This window comes from Hemitrygon akajei, chromosome 21 (genome assembly GCF_048418815.1).
Source record: "Hemitrygon akajei chromosome 21, sHemAka1.3, whole genome shotgun sequence".
Taxonomy (NCBI): Eukaryota; Metazoa; Chordata; class Chondrichthyes; order Myliobatiformes; family Dasyatidae; genus Hemitrygon; species Hemitrygon akajei.
In genome coordinates, this window is record NC_133144.1 from 22,463,077 (window position 1) to 22,472,667 (window position 9,591).

The window sequence follows — 9,591 nt, forward strand, 5'->3', positions numbered from 1 at the left end:
GGTAAAGAATCTAGCCCCAATATACCTGCAGCCTATCATGTCTAAACATGGCTGCTTTGACTGGTGGAGCAATAGAACATGACCCTGGTGGTTCAAATAATTTACCTTAAATGGGTGCAGTGACTAACATGATTGTGTTATTATTTTGTGAAGTTCCACTCACATTTTCCATTCGTCTAAGCGGACTCACAATTTTATTGTTGCTGCTGACAAATTGTTTTCTGTCTGGAGTACTGAGAGAAGGCAGTACTCTACCACATATACATGGAGTCAAGAGGCTGCAGCCTCTAACTGAGGGGCAAGTTCTGGTCGCACTTCAGCCCCCGCACTCCTGACCTACGATCACCTGGTAAGGAGGGGAGGGGAGGCAGGCAGGCCGCTCGGCGGGATCTCCTGGTCAGCCTGCTCCTAGGCCTGCCTGAGCTGACTGCTTGCCCCTCATCCAGGGCTACATCTGTGCCCAAGTGCCCCTTGAGAAGGAGCATGTGGCATCCATGAGTACAATGTGGGATTTCCAGGAACAGCGAGCTCCTCAGTGGCGTGAGTGCGTTGTAGGCAGTAATAATTGTAACACGCTGTAAGGTTTCACTGCTAAGGCTAATGTAATGGCTTCTGTGTAATGTTCCGCTGTTAAGGTAATGGTTTCTCTGTAGCAGCAAAGTTTGGGTTAAACCAGAGATAACGGGATTTTGGAATTCAGTGGCTATACAATGGGAGAAATGTTGTTCTTTCTTGTGTGATGGGAGCCGGGTTTCTCGCCGTCTTTTGTCGAGGAGAGATGAAGAGGGAGGATGCGTGTGGAGAGAGCTGGCAGACCACCGGACGGAGTGGACTGGGATCTGAGGGTCCGAAGGGCGGCGACATTTGGAGGAGACCGATGGTGGAAGGATGACTACTGAGTGAGCTCCAACGGGGACCTTGACTTTGACTTGGGGCCCTTTTTTTGTTTTGCTTATTTTCATTACTAACCCTATTTTCAGATCAAGATTCATAAAGTCTATCATTTAATTGCATATGGTGCGCTGTCCGATATTTAGCGTTGTGGGTTTGTAACTGGGGGGGTACATCACACAGCATCCACACAAATGCGATTACCCAGTAGGCTGATTCCCCAGACGAACATGAACTGGGTGAGCCTGAGGGTTACACAGTAATGAGGGTGGCAGGGTGGAGAGTCAACTCTACCAAAGGATGTCTAAGGCACTCCTTCCATCCACTTGCCTCCAGGTCACCCTTGGGCAACTGTCTAGCCCTCCTCCCCCCCGATCAGGGTCTCTTGAAGCCATGGGAGCAGGTGGTGGATGCTAGGACCACTGATGCTGGGTAGATAATCTCTGAGGAGTGTTGATAATGGCTGGGGTCTCCCGTCTTGTAAAGTCACTGCCCAGAGGAAGAATAATCATGGCCTAGACAATGATTGCCTACGCCATAGGACACAGCACATAATGAAGATGATGATTTTAGTTTGAAACTGTAAATAATGTTTCATGTAGTTTTTATTGTGATATTGCAGTCATTGAATAAAGTTTATATATATATATATATATATTTACAGTAAATCTATTAAATATAAAAATGAGCAGTACTGTCAGAAGAGCAACTGAAGTACAAGATGCCATGGGCACATGGGAGTTCCACTGATAGCAATAATCTGGCCGCCTTACAGCTATGGATCTTGCTCTGCCAGCTTCACAACCGAGCAAAGGCAAATTGATAAACTGGTTTATTATTGTCACATGTTCTGAGGTACTGTTAAAAGAAACTTTCCATACAGATTACTTCATCGCATCCATGCATTGGTTTAGTACAAGGGAAAGCAATAGCAGAGTGCAGAATAGAATGTAATTGTTACAGGAAAAAGTCTGGTGCTTGTAGGCAATCGTCAAGTCACTTTTTATTGTCATTTCGACCGTAACTGCTGGTACAGTGCACAGTAAAAAAGGTGCAAGGTCTCAGTGAGGTAGATTATGAGGGCAAGATTCCATTCAGGAGACTATTCAGTACGCTTATAACACAGCAGGGTAGAAGCTCTTCTTGAACCTGGTGCAACGTGCTTCTGCCCAAAGGGAGAGTGGAGAAGAGAGAATATTGCTGGCTGCAGAACACTTGGGCCTTTGTGAAAACAAGGTGAAAGACACTTATTAGAGATTTAAAAAAAAATAACCTGTAGAGGCTGGAAATCTGAAACAAAACCAGAAAATGCTGGGGGAAAAGTTGAGCTCATACATACATGGGTGTAATGAAAAATTTACTTGCAAAAACATCACTGGCACATATAAGAAGCACAAATAAGTATAAAGATAAATTATAAACAGAACAAAAATAAGTCAAGAAACAGAAGTATTTTGGGTGATTTTATGTCATTGAGGAAACTTAACTTCCCAAATCTTAGCCTCATTGACCATCCTAATCAATACTGATTTGTCCGGTCGACTGACCGGTCTGTCGAATTAGTACTGGGCTCCATCCTAATCAATACTCGTTCCCATTCAATCAATACTGCACTTCATCCAATCAATACTGGACACCATTCCAATCAGTATGGATCTCTATCCATTCAATGCTAGGGCTGTTCTTTACAAAACAATGCCTTAGCTAATCTAAGTAATTCTCTGTCTCCAATCACTATTAGCTCCCTGTCAAACCAATACTCTTCCCCCAAGCTAATCAACACTTCCCTCAACTCCAATCAGTGTTGGATCCAGCGAAGTCCCCTCTACCTTCCACCTTAATACTGGCTTCTACAACACTGTCCCCACCCTTTTCCAGCCACAGAGTGAACTCTTTGGCCCTTTCACTGCTCAGCTCCTGAGCTCGAGAGGGAAGGGAGTTTGGTGTGTTATGGAGAAAGGGCTACATCCTGCCCCTCGAACCACAGCACTGCCCTGCTAAAGCACATTTTCGGGTGAGGTGCAACCCCTGGGAAGCACCTCTCAAGTCTCTTACAGAAAGGAACTTTCTTCAAAGCGTCAGTCAGTTATTTAACTGGTGTCAAACTCTCTACAAGGCGGCTTCAACAAATCCATTACTGACAGGGTAAGCTCTCTGGGTGTCTTCAACCCCAGTTAAGTGGATACAGAGTAAACACAGCCACACACCTCAATGCAGACTGACCTATCACTCAAGGGGACACAGCGTTCTTGCAAATTAATCTTCGTTTGTCCTTCAGATGAACTCTGTGTGGCCGGCAGTAATGGCTAGACGACACTAAATCTTTGCTTATACCAAACATCGAGTCCTTCCTTCATTGGCCTGTGGTACCAGTAAGCACAATAAGGTTTTTACAGAGAACTCTGAAGGAACTGGCCACAGAACAAACACTCCTGTCAGTGATTTCCCTGTTATCTCAGACAGGGATCAGAGTGACAGCAGGTCAACAGTTGACTGCATTCAAAGTCAGAGGGAAATAATGACACGTCTCTCTCAGATGAAGCAATGCAGAGCACTCATTCTTATCAGTGCTGCCACAAGAGGCTCGTATTATAAACAAGTCGTGGGCTGGGGTTAGAGAGGACCTTCATCCCCTTAATTGTAAGATTGCTGCATTTAATCACAGAGTCATAGAATCGTATGGCCCAGAAAAGTGCTCTTTGACCCATTATGTCCATGTTTATCTTATTGTTCATCATATTATTAAAAAAATCTGCTGGAAGAACACGGCGGTTCAGGATTTTTCTTTTCACTTTTTGCACTAGTTTGTGTTTTGGCTCCAGATTCCAACGTTTGCTGTCTCTTGTATCTCTTCTAACCCTAATTACTCTATTAGGAATGCACCCCTCTGTGTTTGGCTTATTGAAGTGCCTGTCCAAATGTCTCTTAAACACAGTGTTTGCGTCTAATTCCACCACCTCCCTTAGCAGTGAAAGGCACATTCACATTTGATCCAAATGAGTTAGACTTTTATCAATATATGTCAATTCCAAATTACACGCACTGATTGTTGAAAATCATTTCCATTGCAGAGAGAAAAAGTGTTTTAGAATCTCTCTTTTAATACTATCAAAGAAAGACAATAATTTAAGGAGTTAATTGTCCTTAAATACTTGGATGATAAAAGGGGTGGCTAGTGAGATTGTTGCTGCTTTAACTTTATCTTTTCAAAATTCCCTTTTTAGAAATGAGCAAATGTAACTCAGTTATTCAGAAAGAGTGTTTATATGCTGTGGGCTGAGGGGGAGTGGTACAGGAGGAGGTGGAAGATAAAAAGCAGGAAACTCCAGGCCAGTTGGCTTCACATCTGTCATGGAAAAATGTTAGAAACTCCGGTTTATCTGGCAGAGTCACCATGGTTCTTTGGCGGGGGGGGGGGGGGGGGGAATGTTGTTTGACCAAGCCATTGGAATCAGAGTCACATGATAGATGAAGCCTTCAACCCAGAGTCTATGCCAATTTTCAAACAACCACTTATATTAATCTTACATAATCTCAGTCATCTCCTCCTAGAGTCCTTCACTTCTACACTGGGGGCAATTTACAGTGCCCAATTAACTATGCCTTTGGGATGAAGGAAGAAACTGGAAACCCACACAGTCACAGAGAGAATGTGCAAACTCCACACAGTTCCAAAAGTTAGGATTGAACTCGGGCAGCTGGAATTGTGTCCAATCAACACCGGATTCCATCCCAATCAATGCCAGGACCATTTTTTCAATACTATGCCATATCGAATCAATAATCAATTGGAAGAAGGAAAGCACACCATGGATAAAGGAAAACCAGTAGAGCTGCTGTACTTGGATTTCCAAGGATTTTGGTAACATGTCTCATCGAAGGCAATAGTGGAATTAAAGTCTGATGGTATAGGAGGCTGGTGCAGGTAGAAGATTGGTTGGCTAACTAGAAGCAGAGAGTAAGCATAAATGGGTCTTTGGCTGGTTATAATAGGTGGTGTAACACAAGGATTGGTGCTGTGGATGAAGTCATCAAATGTATAATTGCACATTTTGCTGACCACATAAAGGTTGGTAGGAAAGTAAATTCTGCAGTAATTCTGAGTATGGAGGGGCCACTGCGCACAGGATAGGAAAAAATTGTAGAGGTTTGCAAACCCAGTCAGTTCCATTGTGGGCACTAGGTCTCCCCACTATCGAGGACATCTTCCAAAGGCGATGACTCAAAAAAAGTTACATCCATCTTTAAGGAACCCCAGTACCCAGGACAGGCTCTCTTCTCATTATAACCATCAGAGAAGAGCTACAGGAGCTCGAAGACAAATACTCATCATTTTAGGAACAGATTCTTCCCTTCAACCAACAGATTTCTGAACACCGCCTCACTATTTTTGTCTCTCTTTTTGCGCCACTGATTTACTTTTTGTTTATTTCTTATTGTAATTTATAGTATATTTTATGTATTGCTTTATATTGCTGCTGCAAGGAAAAAGAGATTTTCATGACGTACTGATAATTAACCTGATTCTAATTCTGACCTTTTGTTTCCTACCACCCACTACCGCACAGTAGACAATCACAGAGCAACACATCTTTGGGACGTGGGAAGAAAGCAGAGCACTTGGACGAAACCTATCCCATCACAGGGAGAATGTGCAGACTGCACTCAGCCATGACCAGAGATCAGGATTGAACCAGGGTCACTGGAATCCACACTCCCTGCCGCCTCATTGAGCCAGGCTTCAAACCAACACTGGCCAAAGCAAATTGGTAAATTGTTTTATTAATGTCATACAGTGCTGTGCAAAAGTCTTAGCCACATTATTCTAGTGTACTGTATTTTATGTCTTTCCAGTTACTAAATAACACTCAATACTACTGACTCAGGGAGGCAGCGTCTATCATCCACGACCCCACCATCCAGGTCATGATGGCCTCTTACAGCTACCATCAGGGAGGGGGTACAGAAGGCTGAAGTCCAGCAATATAAGGTTCAGGAACAGCTACATACCTTCAGCTTTCGGATCTTGAATCAACCTCCACAACCCTAACACCTCAACAATGTCACACTACAGATCACCTCTTGTACGACCATGTACTTGACTCTGATTGTGTTTTTTTTCCATTGGTGTCTTGTTTCGCAGTCTTTCTTTCCTTCACTCTCCTGTATAATTTATGTACAATTCCTATTCTGTATGTTGTTGTCTGTACCTACACTACGGTACAAAAATTTTGGGCACTAGAACATAGAAATCCACAGCACATTACAGGCCCTTCAGCCCAAATGTTGTGCTGACCATGTAACCTATTCTAGAAACTGCCTATAATTTCCCGAGCCCTCTATTTTTCTAAGCTCCATGTGCCTATCTAAGAGGCTTTTAAAAGACCCTATTGTATTTACTTCCACCACCACCACTGGCAGTGCATTCCCCACACCCATCTCTCTCTGTGTGAAAAACTTACCGTTACCATCCCCTCGGTATCTATTTCCGAGCACCTTAAAACGATGTCACTTTGTGTTAGCCATTTTAACCCTGGGAAAAAGCCTCTGACTATCCACATGATCAATGCCCCTCATCATCTTATACATATGTTGCATGCTAATTAATAGGTCAAGCACGATTTCATTTTTGAAAAAAGTGACATTGACTTTGCCCGATTGCCTTGAATTTTTCTTAGTACTCGGTTTAATCTTTAATAATTGCTTGTGCACAGATTTCACTGCATCTTAGGCACATGTACATAGCTAGGATGCCTAGGACTTTTGCACAGGACGGTGCATTATGTCTTTCCAGTTACCAAAAAACACTTAATACTATTGAGCTGATACAAAGCTAAGTACTCTTATTCCTGTTTCCCAGCCACCTTCCTATTTTAACCAATATACAGTACAGTGCAAAAGTCTTAGGCTTTTTTTTGAGCTGCCCTCATCACAATTATTACAATACCAATGCCAATAAAAATAAAAAATCAAATTCTGGTAAAATGTATGCAACACGCTGTAAGATTTCACTGCCAACATAATGGTTTCTCTGTAGCAGCAATGTTTGGGTTATGACTAGAGATAATGGGGGCTTTGGAATGGGGGCTACCCAATGAGAGGGATGTTGTTCCTTCTTGTGTGTCTGGGAGCAGAGATTTTGCGGTGTTTTGCCGGGGAGAGATGAGAAGAGAAGACACGAATGGAGGGAGTTGGTAGACCGCTGACGAAGTGGACTTGGAGTGAGGGTCCGAGGGTCAGTTACGCTTGGAGGAGGTCGACGGGAAACCAGTGGACTGAACTGTGAGCTCTAACATTGTGCATCAGACTGTTTCATGAGAATCAGCCCTTTTTTTTTTGTTTCTCTACTAACCATTAAGAATTAATGGTTAGTCAAATTAAGAATTATAAGGCTCAATCGTTTAATCACATATTGTGTACTGTTTGTTATTTTGTGGTACTGATTTGTAACAGGGAACACATCGCGCAGCATCCACCCACACAAGATTTCTTAATTTGGCCAGGCCAAGGGCTGTCTTCCCCTAGATTAAGCCACTAGCCAAACAGAGAGCTGCCCCAGAAACTGGGTTGTAGTCTGTCTTTCCCATGTTGAGAACTGACTTGCTTCAACTCTGGTTCAGTGAGTGGAAGATGCCTTTTGTGTGAAAATCAAAAAGAAGGTTAAGGTGCTGGACATCTAAAACATAAGCTGAACATTTTGGAAACACTCAACAGGTCAGGCTGCTTCCGAGAGGAGAGAAACAGCTGGTGTTTCAGAAACACAAGAGATTCTGCAGATGCTGCAAATTCATACAAAATGCTGGAGAAACTCAGCAGGCCAGGGGCTCCCAACCTTTGTTATGCTGTGGACCCCTACCGCTGACTGAGGTTGGGTACCCTTGATGTAGAAGAGAAGAACATTGATGTTTTGGGCTGAAACCCTTCATCAGGACCCTTGGGTCTCAGCCAGAAGCATTGACACTTTATCCCTTTCCATAGATACTGCCTGACCTGCTGAGTTCCTCCAGCATTTGAGCATGTCAATGTTTCATGTAGTCAACTCTTTTGTCTTTGGCCTAATATATTACCTCTTTTTTTTTGTTGATCTGCACAGTATTTTCTGTATTAGTTGCTTACGTATGTATTTTTTTTCAATGCTAGGGGATCGCTGTTTGCCAGCTATCGAACAGGATAGAGTTGTACTCCATTGTCAAAGAGGTGTGTGAAAGTTGGAGCCCGGGCCCATATCCATGATCCCATAATATAAATTGTACAACCTGTTCAAGTAAGTTCAACATTACCTAAGTATTACTGATGAAAATAAATGGTGAGAAAGTGAGGAAGGACGAACTCCCAACAGTAAATTGCTCCCTAATACCAGGTGTGATGCTGATGATCTAGGATAGATCATACAAAACATTTTGACCATAGTATGCACTGCAGTTTATTGAACCTTTAGAAAAGAAAGCTGTTCTCTTCGAGAGTGAGTAACCTTGACACGTGACTCCAAGTGGAGATAGCCTGTATTTAATTTATAGCCACCAGGTTGTACTAACCAGCATGTTTACAGTAGGATTCTCTCCACTTTTATCTGTAGTGCTTTAGCCAGTGACGTCACTGTTCCATTATCTGATAGCCCCCAGACTAGTCGGGATTTATAGCCTGCACTGCGGAAAGAAGGGGCTCATTCATGTGCGTCTGCAGGCAATATTCATCAAGAAGAAAAACAAGCAAAAACTCCCACTCTCAAATAAACCCAAACAAGTGTCAGTTTAATGTTTCAAAAACCTTGTAGTTTTGAAGGTAGGAACAGCTCAGTGCTCCAGAAGTGATTAACCATTTGATATCCCCATGGATAGAGATGGTATTAACTTTTCCATTCCTTTAATCACTGCTTCACTCTTTCTACCGTGATCTGTAAAGGTTTTATCCTGGCCTTGGGTGCTCACTAACTTTCCCCGTTTCTCCCACTAGCCAGCCACACAAGGGGTTAATTTACAGCGGTCAAGTAAGTAACCTTAATGAAATTTTTTGAAGAAGATGGAGCCAGTGAACAACGTGACCAAAGATGACGTCTTTCAGACAGTTCACAAAGCTACTCCTTTAACCTCTTCTCCTCCTTACAAATATGATTCTGCCACTATTGGAACCTGTGATTTACACTTTGATGGTGTGCTTTTAGGCCAATTGAGCGGCCTGCCGCTATGCTGTCTCCGAGGGAGTATGGTGAGGTTTCAAGTGAGGCGTGAGGCCTGAAGGCCAAGAAGCCTAGAGACGGGGTGCAAGCCCACGATTGACTCCATTTCTCGCCGATCTCATTGATTAAGGCACCGAGGAAGATTGAAATCAATGAGGACAAGAGAAAAAGACGAGCAGGTGTTCAGCGGTGTCTGTCCGCCTTTGACTGGTCTCCTACTCACGTTCACTCGCTACTGCTACAGGAGGAGTGCCAGTATGTGACCAGTCTTTCTCTAGCTCTCTCTCAGTGCTGCCGGGGGATGGTGCCAGAATCTTGGGTCGTGGGCGAGGTTTAATTGACATGGTTTGTGGATCGGACTGTTATGGTGTGTTTCTGGATTCTGCGGTTACTCCTTTTCATAACGTTATTTTGTGTGATTTTGATTGGGCAGACTGGCTCTGTGGCCTGCAGTCAATGAACAGGAAAGTGCTAACTCGAACTGAACTGTACTAAACTTAAAATTCCCAAGTTGTTTCGATAAC

General features: G+C 43.3%; 1 long non-coding RNA gene across 1 annotated transcript; it reads left to right on the plus strand.

Annotated features, from left to right (window-relative positions):
* The first annotated feature begins 5,466 nt into the window (after window positions 1-5,466).
* On the plus strand, window positions 5,467-8,916 carry LOC140714468 (uncharacterized). The gene is made up of 3 exons (XR_012095877.1): window positions 5,467-5,660; window positions 8,032-8,155; window positions 8,845-8,916. It is a non-coding gene; the product is annotated as an uncharacterized lncRNA (long non-coding RNA).
* Window positions 8,917-9,591: the final 675 nt, after the last annotated feature.